Genomic DNA, 10,775 nt, shown 5'->3' with positions numbered 1-10,775 from the left:
AGTTTGGTGACGATCGGTCCGTTCATTCTTGAGATCTACTTGCGAACACAAACAAACACACAAACACCCAAACACACAAACACATCGACCGAAACCTATACACACCCCTATACCGGGGGTGTAAAGAGGGCAACAGTAAATGCATGACACCCTTGGAAGTAGAAGATTATATAGGGCACAATCTGACACCCTAAACAGAAATGTATTATTTGTGTGGAAATGTAGACAAGGAACTTAGTCGATAAATATCAACAGGGGGCGGACAAATGGTTTACATGTGAAATGTGTGTATATGGGTGTGTGTCTGAAACAAACAAACAAACAAACAAACCATGTGAACCCCCCCCCCCCCCCCCCTCCCACCGCTCGCGGGCTGAACGACTGACGTCACATGTCGCTTCGGTCTTTTCCAGAAGAACACCGCGTGTACATAATACACAATTCGATCGCGTAGCACTGCCAATGCCCTTTTTCGCAACGAAAACCGTGCTGCTGTTTCTTGTGTGTGAAATCTGAAAGCAATATAAGTGAACGAACAATTGAAAACTGATATCACGTTACTAAACTCCCAAAAGTAATAAATTACTTCTGACTGCGGTACACAATACATTTTCAAAGCAATTTTTATTATTTTCAAGACATAAAAAATACAACGGAAGAAAAATGCAAGCAATAACAATTTTTTTAAAGTACAGACTAAATACTGAAGCTCTCTATTTCTCTTTAGTATGTTGGATTCAGGTGTACTTACTCACAGTTGCAGACAGATACAGATTCAAACACGTGTCGAGCGTAAAACAAAAAGTGAAACTAGAGAATAACATGAACCTGAAAACTTTTAAAATATTTGTACCCAGCACCAAATGAGATTATTGTAAAAAAAAAAATGTAATACAAAGTGTGTGTGTTCTACATAAGACAGGAGAATTTACATAGCAACAGAAAACATGCTTGTAAATCACTGAGCACCAATGTAGCTAACTTTGCCCGTCTCACACCTTGTTAATGTTAGTGTCACTGGTACGCAACCTGTTCTTCATGCTCTACTCTTTCCACCCGCGCTGCACTTTGTCCATCATTGACATTGTCCTCAGCTTGTGGTGAACTCGGATTTAAAAAAAAAAGCAGGACAGCATTTTCGAAAACATCTTCTCGCACTTTCAAAGAAATGTCAAATGCATAAACTGTGTCATAAAAAAGCACAGGCACTGTATCATTGGTTTGGCACTGTTGCAGAAAGTCATTGTCATCAGCTTTCATTTTGGCAGAGCAAGCGACACCCACAGTCCGACGAAAAATGTCCTGCATGTCAAGGAACATTTGCACAATGTTGTCTTTGACAAATGTCAGTCCTCCTCGGTTAAGCACCGTTGTCATGTCAGTTGAAGAATCACAATCACTTTCTGACAGCTCACTGAACCTCAGTGCTTCTAAACAGCGCAGTTTCTCGTATCTGTATGCACCTTTCTTGAGGCCCCAAACTTTCTTTTTTAGTTTCTTCACCACACTCCCAGCAACATACCTGATCACATCCTTCCTCACACACTGGCACCGGTCGGTCATTCGCGTTGTCTTCCTGTTTGCACCCATAGGTTGCTTCGACCAGCCTTTCAAACATCCTGAGGCAAATGGAAGCTGATGCATGAGTCGACTTGGTGACCTCTGTAATGCTTGCATGGCTTGCGTAGTACAATGAGTGAGCCTTTTCCTTGGCCGCGTTCCGGAACTTCCCTCGTAGACCAAGGCATGACTCAAACACCTGAAGTTTGTCCCGAAGAACAGCACCTGTCAAACAGACCACAAAGTCTTACACTTGAACACATACAATAGAACCACCTTTGTATTACCTCAAACAATCTGAGAAAGCGGGTCTTTAAAAGGAGGCAGTCTTAAAATGAAGGAAAATTTACAGAAGTTATGCACAGACAAACTGACAAAATAAGGTCTTAAAAGGGAGGGATTATCAAATTGGGGGGGGGGGGGGGTGGTATATATATAGTATAGGCCGCCAAGGGGGGGGGTGGTCCAATGTATATATATATATATACAATAATAGATTTTTATTAGTCCATATCTTGGGATAATTCCCTGCCTCGTATAACTTTAAAAGAAAGGCAAACACACACACCATTGTATTCAAAAAGAACACTTGCACATTGACAAGCTTCATATTGATTGATTGAAGTCTGGAATGTGTACGCGAATGATCAACAATAATTACACGTATGCCATACAGGGAGCACTGCTTACTATATATGACAGCTTATTCTCAGCGTAACTGAATAACTTGAAATTTAAACTTGAAATTGTTTTACATTATAAGCAAAAGTGAAAACACTACTCCAACAAAATTGTATTCATTCATACAGTGTTTCTCTAAACACTTACAGTCCAAGGTTTTAACATGGCTTCACAGATCAGCTGACAGGCATTCATTTTCTGCAATCTCACTGCACACCTCTTCCAAAAGTGGAACTGTCACCTGTTGACATTTAAAAACACATGTAAATGTACACACAGTGACACAATAAAAAATCATGCGTAATGAGAATTATCCAAAAATATTATATGATGCACTGGTGTCAAATGTGTTATGGTATTTTATGTTATCACAGAATCTAAGTCTTGAAAAATACACATGTTCACACAAAAATATGGCAAATACCACATGAGACTGAAATATACACAAATCTGCAGTAACTTGACTGAGAAATCACAAGCGGGTGTAGTTGTAGGCATCACAATCACAAGACAAACAAATTCTGCCTTTATGTTTAATATTTTTTAACAATAAATGTTGCAAATGTAACGAATAACTTCTCACCTTTTGTGAAATAGTACTTTGAGCTTGACACACTTCTGACAAAAGTGGTGCTTGCTTCCTGAAACAAAATTATTCAATGATGAAAAGAACTGAATGTGGCAGTGTTCAAAGTGATATTCAAACTTGTATGTAACTATCAGTACCTATACTGTAAAACGAGAAGGCTATTGGCATGCTCGTCAATCAGTATGTGTCATTCAGTGTTTTGTGCTGTAACAATGAAATGCAATCAATGCAAGTTCGTGCAGTCTAGAAATAAATACAACAATAATTTCAATTGAAACCACAAACTAGTCAAATAAATTGTGTAAATAGTTGGACAAAGAGATGCTTATTAACCCAGGGAAATAACAGGATTTCTTAGCAAAACTTTCCCAACCCATTTACCTGATTCAGTCCGGCTTTTCTGCTTTTAACACTTACTTTCAGTTTCACTAGAATATATCACAACTACAAGAATAACAATGGAACAGGAATGAGATTTTGTTTTGTTTTTGTAAACTACATCAGGATTTAACTAGTTTGGAAGCTCTGCTTACATACAAAATACAGACAGTGACGTTCAATCGTGGTGGCTGATCAGTGCACTGACTGAGACGGACGATTCGATTTGATCGCTTCACCACGCCTTTCCAACTATGTGCTCCCATACAGTTTTGGTAGATACATGCTTGTGCAAGTATGTTATTAGTATTACCAATATGAATCTTATTTTCCTTTCGATGGTCAGTTTTACTCACCTCTGTAACGGCAGTCACCTCTGCGAATGCTGTCGAAGAATCTAACCGAAAGTAAACATTCTGGGAATCTACGCGCATCGGCCTTGACGCAAGTTCAATACTGAGCCAATGAGCGCGGCGCGGCGAAGTTGGCCTCAATCTTCCCGCACCGTAGACCAGATTAGTAGGTGCTTGATTTTGGTATTTTGATTTTACATAACATTAAACCTTTCTTGGGGTTCATGGTCATGGCAACAGCCATAATAATATTATATCATGTATAATATTACATTTCAGCATATTTGAATTACATGTCATCATACCAAACTGTCATACATTTTTATTCCCACATCATTCTGATTGATCACAACCAAACCTACTATCAGTGGACACATCCAAATGTAAGCGCCTGTTCTTGACAACTTTTAATCGATCTAAAAATAGCAACTTGCTGGGTCCTTTGCCGCCAACAGACACTGTTTGGCCTGTAGGTAAAATGTACAATGTATTTTCTGATTTGTGCACAAAAGCTTTTTTTCTTTTTTCTTTTTTTTTAACATAACAATGTTTAATGTCACTGTATGTTTAAAAGACCATGGTCATATTTGTAAAAAAAATGTTAAATTAGAAAATAAATAACATTTTGGTTCATGATTTTTCCTACACCTGTGCTGAAAATAAGAAATAAAAATGTCGGTATATAAGTCGCTCAAATACAACTAGGTATGAATGGCTCGGTTTGAGTTTGTTGCAGTTGACCCTGCACAATGCGACCTATCATGATTTTGCCGTCACCCCTCCCATAGGGTGACGTATTTCACAACTTCCTGTGTTACACAAACTCTGTGATGACCAATTTTGCCTTCACTCCTCCCATAGGGTGACGGATTTCACAACTTTCTACAGATGAACAATGTTGCCTCCACCCCTCCCATAGGGTGACGGATGTCACAACTTCCTGTGTACACAAACTGATGACGTATTTCACAACAAAATGGCGCTGCCCATGGTCAACCTCGAAACTATCCGTATAGAATGGGGGCGTCCTCGCCCCCATAATGATGTTTTCCATCTCTACTACCAGTAGTGCTAAAAAAGTGGGTTTTTTAAAATAAGAAAAGAAGCATGACACGCACACAAATATACTTAACAAACAAAAAATAATCACCTACCAACCGTTCTAAAAAAGCAACCAAATTACCCCCCCCCCTCCCCAATTTGTTTCTTCTAAAAGTGTTTTGAAAGTAATCTTTGAGATGACAATTGCTCATTCTCTCTCTCTCTCTCTCTCTTTCTCTCTCTCTCTCTTTCTCTCTCTCTCCCTCTCTCTCTTTCTCTCTCACTCTCTCTCTGTCTCTCTCTCTCTTTCTCTCTCATTCGCTCTCTCTCTCTCCCTCTCTCTCTCTCTCTCTGTCTCTCTGTCTCTCTACCCCCCTCTCTCTCTCTCTCTCTCTCTCCCTCTCTCCCTCTCTCTCTGTCTCTGTCTCTGTCTCTCTCTGTCTCTCTCTCTCTCTCTCTCTCTCTCTCTCTGTCTCTATCTGTCTCTCTCCCTCTCTCTATCTCCCTCTCCCTCTCTCTCTCTCTCTCTCTGTCTTTCTCTCTCTCTCTGTCTCTGTCTCTCTCCCCCCCCTCTCTCTCTCTCTCTCTCTCTCTCTCTCTCTCTCTCTCTCTCTCTCTCTCTCTCTCTCTCTCTCTTTCGTGTCCAACTTTACTTGCGAGCATAGTGACGTCTTGTTTCGCAGCTCACACTGTGGGTCAGCTAGGAAGCCAAAACATTTTTTTTTATTCGTTTTGCCTTATGCGATTTTCCAGGCTAGTCATAATAGTTAAATAGAGATCAATAACACATGACGATACAAACCGGTTATTCAAGTCCGTGTACCGGGTGCACTCGGGGTGCACAGCGGATCGATATGCGATATCGATTTGTTTTTGTCTGAATACCCGACAAAGACCCCAACGTGATTTATGCATTCCCTGTAAGCACACTTACTCTTGCGGAACGAGAAATTAGTTAAGAGTAGTTTGAACTAAACAGTATGCGCGGTATGTTGTTCTAGAAATATACTACAAGAAATAAAATCCCTCCAAAAATGGGCTGTCGGATGTTACACTTGATATATAATTATGATATTTGTTGCTTACTGTAGGGGAATATCACTTTGATTGGTTTTAACAAGGGTTATTTAATACATTCTTCACCATAACATAAACAACGAACAAAGTGACCAACATGTCACAAAATATTGTTTTTGTGGGACAGTTTCACATGTCGGACATTACATTTTGTTATTGGACACACAATACCATAACCAGGCACTAGTACAAACACCTGGAAGCATAATCTGTGAGTATAACAAGAGTATAAATACAGTTTATTCACTGTATTCAGTTCAACTTGATAAGGTACTGCATAATGCAATGTCGGATGTAACCCCCCTCCCTCTGTCTGGACACAGGAAATGTTGGACGTTATGAAGAACACAGCCCTGACAGCCACAACCTACTGTCATGGTACAAAAATCATTGTCATGTGAATTTGACATACCTTCCCCCTTCTTGGTACCTCTTCATCAAATCAGCAAAAGAAAACATCAGTATGTACATTGCTTCATCTGGTGGACGAGGTATAACACAAAGACCTGAAAGAAGCAACATTAGGTTCCAATCTTAAACATAAAATCTTAAAAAGCATACAGAATCGTAATTTCTTTCTGAATGTGATTTCCATGCAAAACACACCACACATATTTGGGAAATAAACTCTGGGGAAAAATGCTGTTATTTATTTTTGCTTCAAACGCTGAGAAAATTGAGAGAGAGGGAGAGAGAGAGAGAGAGAGAGAGAGAGAGAGAGAGAGAGAGAGAGAGAGAGAGAGAGAGAGAGAGAGGAACGGAGGGAGAGAGAGAGGGTGGGAGAGAGAGAGAGGGGGAGAGAGAGGGGCGAGAGAGAGAGAGGGGGAGAGGGGGGAGAGAAAGAGAGGGAGGGAGAGAGAGAGGGAGGGAGAGAGAGAGAGGAATGCATGAGAAAACAATCAAATTTAGTGGATACATTTACAAAGGATATCATGTACATCTTGACGATATATCACACGCTCCTATTCCTTATCCAGTCGCCCAGAAGTAGTCAGTTATCAACAGCTGACAAAATGTTGGTAAAGAAATACCGACACGCTAATTCCTGTTGTGATTTCTCTTGTGATTTAAGTGTGACCGACATTTGAAGTTCGTCTTTCGACCGTTACGTGGACACAGGGTACAATTGTGGGGAATGAATTACCTTTCTGCCAATATACTTGGTTTTTGGCTTACGTAAGTGTAGCCTATGCGATGATAAACTTTGTCTGTCTGTGCGGGCGTGCGTGCGTGTGTGTGTGTGTGTGAGTGTGTGTGTGATAGAAACTTTAACATTTCCGAGTCTATGGATAAAGCTCGCATAAGAAGATTACGTCTCGGTCAAAAGTGTTTGACGTGTGTGATAGAAACTATTTGAAGACGTCACATTATGACGTAAGAGGGTTAGACGTCACACAAAGGAATTACTGAAAGTCTCGGTCATTGTTATTGTGAGCGGGCCGAGACTAGTTGGCAGATCCAGGGTCTCGCTTTCTTGCACAGTTTCACCTATGCTTACTGTGTGTGTGTGTGTGTGTGTGTGTGTGTGTGTGTGTGTGTGTGTGTGTGTGTGTGTGTGTGTGTGTATGTGTGTGTGTGTGTGTGTGTGTATGTGTGACGGAGTGATTGAGTTTGCGTTACTGTTTGTCGATTTCTTACGTGAGCCTTGAAGGCTTCGCCTCTTGTTATATAACTGAACAAGCTTGTTGTTTCCTTTTGAAGTGAGCAATCACCACACACATAAGCAGTGACACGAAATACATTTCCAAACCCCAGACATGCTCAACATAACCTGCTAAGCAAGTATAATAAATTTATCTTGATGTACATTAATTAGAAGAATAATCACACTTTTTCTGTACTTTGTAATAATATGCTATTTGTGGAAAAGAGAAGAAAAAAAAATATATATGTATATATAACTGAACGCATCACAGCAAAATGTATCTGTGTACTTTTTTTTTTTATAACGGGTAATGAAGATCAGACACATTACTATGTGCTGACATGATAAGACTAAAAGTTATTCTTATCAGTATTTATCATAAGAGCAAAACATATAACATATTATGTCCACGCATTACGTCGTGTGTGTGTGTGTGTGTGTGCCGGGTGTGTGTGTGTGTGTGTGTGGTGTGTGTGTGTGTGTGTGTGTGCCGTGTGTGTGTGTGTGCCGTGTGTGTGTGTGCGTATGTGTGTGTGTGTGTGTGTATGTGTGCGCGCGCGCGTGTGTGTGTGTGTGTGTGTGTGTGTGTGTGTGTGTGTGTGTGTGTGTGCGTCTGTGTGTCTGTGTGTGTCTGTGTGTCTGTCGGTGTGTCTGTGTGTGTCTGTGTCTGTGTGTGTCTGTGTGTCTCTGCGTGTCTGTGGTCTGTGTTTGTGTACGTGTGCTTGATCACTTTCCAGTTCAAAATATCCGTTAGTATACAGATGACAGTACAAAACAATAACGGTAAACGAAACCACAAGCAAAAAGAATAGAAAAAAGACAGGAAGAAAAAAGATAAAGTTGCCGGTATGTGTTAAAAAATTGGAAAACACCCCCCCCCCCCCCCCCGTCCCTTACAACTCCATCCCAACCCATCCATCCCTCATCCACCCCCTCCCACCCCAGACCCTCAACTTCATGTATATTAATGCCGGGATAGCACATGGACCAATCGATGTGTAGTGCCAGAGAATGCTCGACTACTCTTGGAATGACTGTGAAGCAGCGGAGCGTGTGTGATTTCCCTTTTCTCGCGCTAAGTTCACTCTCTTCTCAGTTGTTTAGCTTCAGACATCATTTTTGCTCTCGTCTTTAGTTCTTGTCATATCCTTTGTCCTTTCACCCCCTCCACCCATCCCTATGTCTCTCAGGTAAATGTGCACCTGATGTCCCTACCCATTCCCTTTTTACATTTAGTCAAGTTTTGACTAAATGTTTTAACATAGAGGGGGAATCGAGACGAGGGTCGTGGTGTATGTGTGTGTGTGTGTCTGTGCGTGTGTGTGTGTGTAGAGCGATTCAGACTAAACTACTGGACCGATCTTTATGAAATTTTACATGAGAGTTCCTGGGTATGAAATCCCCAGATGTTTTTTTCATTTTTTCGATAAATGTCTTTTATGACGTCATATCCGGCTTTTTGTAAAAGTTGAGGCGGCACTGTCACACCTTCATTTTTCAATCAAATTGATTGAAATTTTGGCCAAGCAATCTTCGACAAAGGCCGGACTTCAGTATTGCATTTCAGCATGGAGGCTTAAAAATTAATTAATGACTTTGGTCATTAAAAATCTGAAAATTGTAATTAAAATTATTTGTTTATAAAACGATCCAAAATTACTTTTATTTTATTCTTCATCATGTTCTGATTCCAAAAACATATAAATATGTTATATTCGGATTAAAAACAAGCTCTGAAAATTAAAAATATAAAAATTATGATTAAAATTAAATTTCCGAAATCGTTTTAAAAACAATTTCATCTTATTTCTTGTCGGTTCCTGATTCCAAAAACATATAGATATGATATGTTTGGATTAAAAACACGCTCAGAAAGTTAAAACGAAGAGAGGTACAGTAAAGCGTGCTATGCAGCACAGCGCAACCGCTACCGCGCTGAACAGGCTCGTCACTTTCACTGCCTTTTGCACTAGCGGCGGACTACGGTCATTGTGAAAAAAATGCAGTGCGTTCAGTTTCATTCTGTGAGTTCCACAGCTTGACTAAATGTAGTAATTTCGCCTTACGCGACTTGTTACATTTAGTCAAGTTTTGACTAAAATGTTTTAACGTAGAGGGGGGAATCGAGACGAGGGTGTGGTGTATGTGTGTGTGTGTGTGTGTGTGTGTGTGTGTGTGTGTGTGTGTGTGTGTGTAGAGCGATTCAGAGAAAACTACTGGACCGATCTTCATGAAACTTGACATGCGAGATCCTGAGTATGGTATCTCCAGACTTGTGTTTCATTTTTTGAATAAATGTCTTTGATGACGTCATATCCGGCTTTTCGTGAAAGTTGAGGCGGCACTGTCACGCTCTCATTTTTCAACCAAATTGGTTGAAATTTTGGTCAAGTAATCTTCGACGAAGCCCGGACTTTGGTATTGCATTTCAGCTTGGAGGCTTAAACATTAATTAATGAGTTTTCTCATTAAAGTTGTCATTAAAATCGATTTTTCGCAAACAAATTTAAAATTGATTGCATCGTATTCTTCATCACATTCTGAATCTAAAAATATAAATACATATGTTATGTTTACTCTTAAAATGTGATCACAATTAACGAAAATAGATTAGTCTTACGATTAAAAGTGTAAGAAATTGATCCAAAAATGATTTCATCTTATTCTTTATCATTTCCTGATTCCAAAAACATATAGATATGATAGGTTGTATTCAAAACAAGCTCAGAAAGTTAACAAGAATACAGAAAAGCGCGCTTTCCTGCTTTGCACAATACGCTACCGCGCTAATCTGGCGTGTCAATATCACTACGTTTTGCACGTGGGAGGTGAGCGATTTCCTTCACGCGGGGATTGACGAAGCTGTACTGTCTTGGTGAAAAAATACAGTGCGTTCAGTTTCATCCCGTGAGTTCGACAGCTTGACTAAATGTATTAATTTCGACTTACGCGACTTGTTCCATGTTGCAATGCCAATTTTGCTTCTAATTTGTTTCCTGCTCAGTGTAATTATATTGCAAACCATTATTGGCGTCGAGTCACTTTGCTGATGGAGTTGTTATTCTGAATTGTACTTTTTGTTCCTGCCACTGGAATGTGTTAGCCTCTAACAAAGTGTTTGTCCATGTCATAATTTTGCTTCCAGTCATTTTCCTGATGTAATTATATTGCAAGCCGTTATTGGCTTCTGGTCACTTTTGCTGATGGAAATGCTGTTCTGCTTTGCTTCCAGGGTGATCTGACACCACTGTGTATTTCCTCACAAGCTAACGTTTCTGCCAAATAATTATTTTTCTGTGCGGAACAGCCCCAAAAGCTTTAAGAACTCTCTAGAATCTCCAACCGTAAAAATAATTAATAGGTTTGGCAATTAACCGTCTATACTTATGTGACAGGGGAGGCTACCGCTCCTTTCACAGCAGACTGCACCCGAGTTGTTGGCCTTTAAAGT

The 10,775-nt window shown here is 40.0% G+C and overlaps 1 long non-coding RNA gene across 1 annotated transcript; it reads right to left on the bottom strand.

Annotated features, from left to right (window-relative positions):
* Positions 1-367: 367 nt before the first annotated feature.
* On the bottom strand, positions 368-4,308 carry LOC138956558 (uncharacterized). The gene is made up of 4 exons (XR_011452696.1): positions 3,565-4,308; positions 2,825-2,882; positions 2,389-2,482; positions 368-1,785 (listed from the first exon to the last, which is right to left on the bottom strand). It is a non-coding gene; the product is annotated as an uncharacterized lncRNA (long non-coding RNA).
* Between the last annotated feature and the right edge of the window lie 6,467 nt (positions 4,309-10,775).

The sequence above is a fragment of the Littorina saxatilis genome, unplaced genomic scaffold (assembly GCF_037325665.1).
Source record: "Littorina saxatilis isolate snail1 unplaced genomic scaffold, US_GU_Lsax_2.0 scaffold_1050, whole genome shotgun sequence".
In the NCBI taxonomy this organism is placed as follows: domain Eukaryota; kingdom Metazoa; phylum Mollusca; class Gastropoda; order Littorinimorpha; family Littorinidae; genus Littorina; species Littorina saxatilis.
Note: the sequence above shows the minus strand (reverse complement) of the source record. Positions and strands in the feature narration are given on the sequence as shown.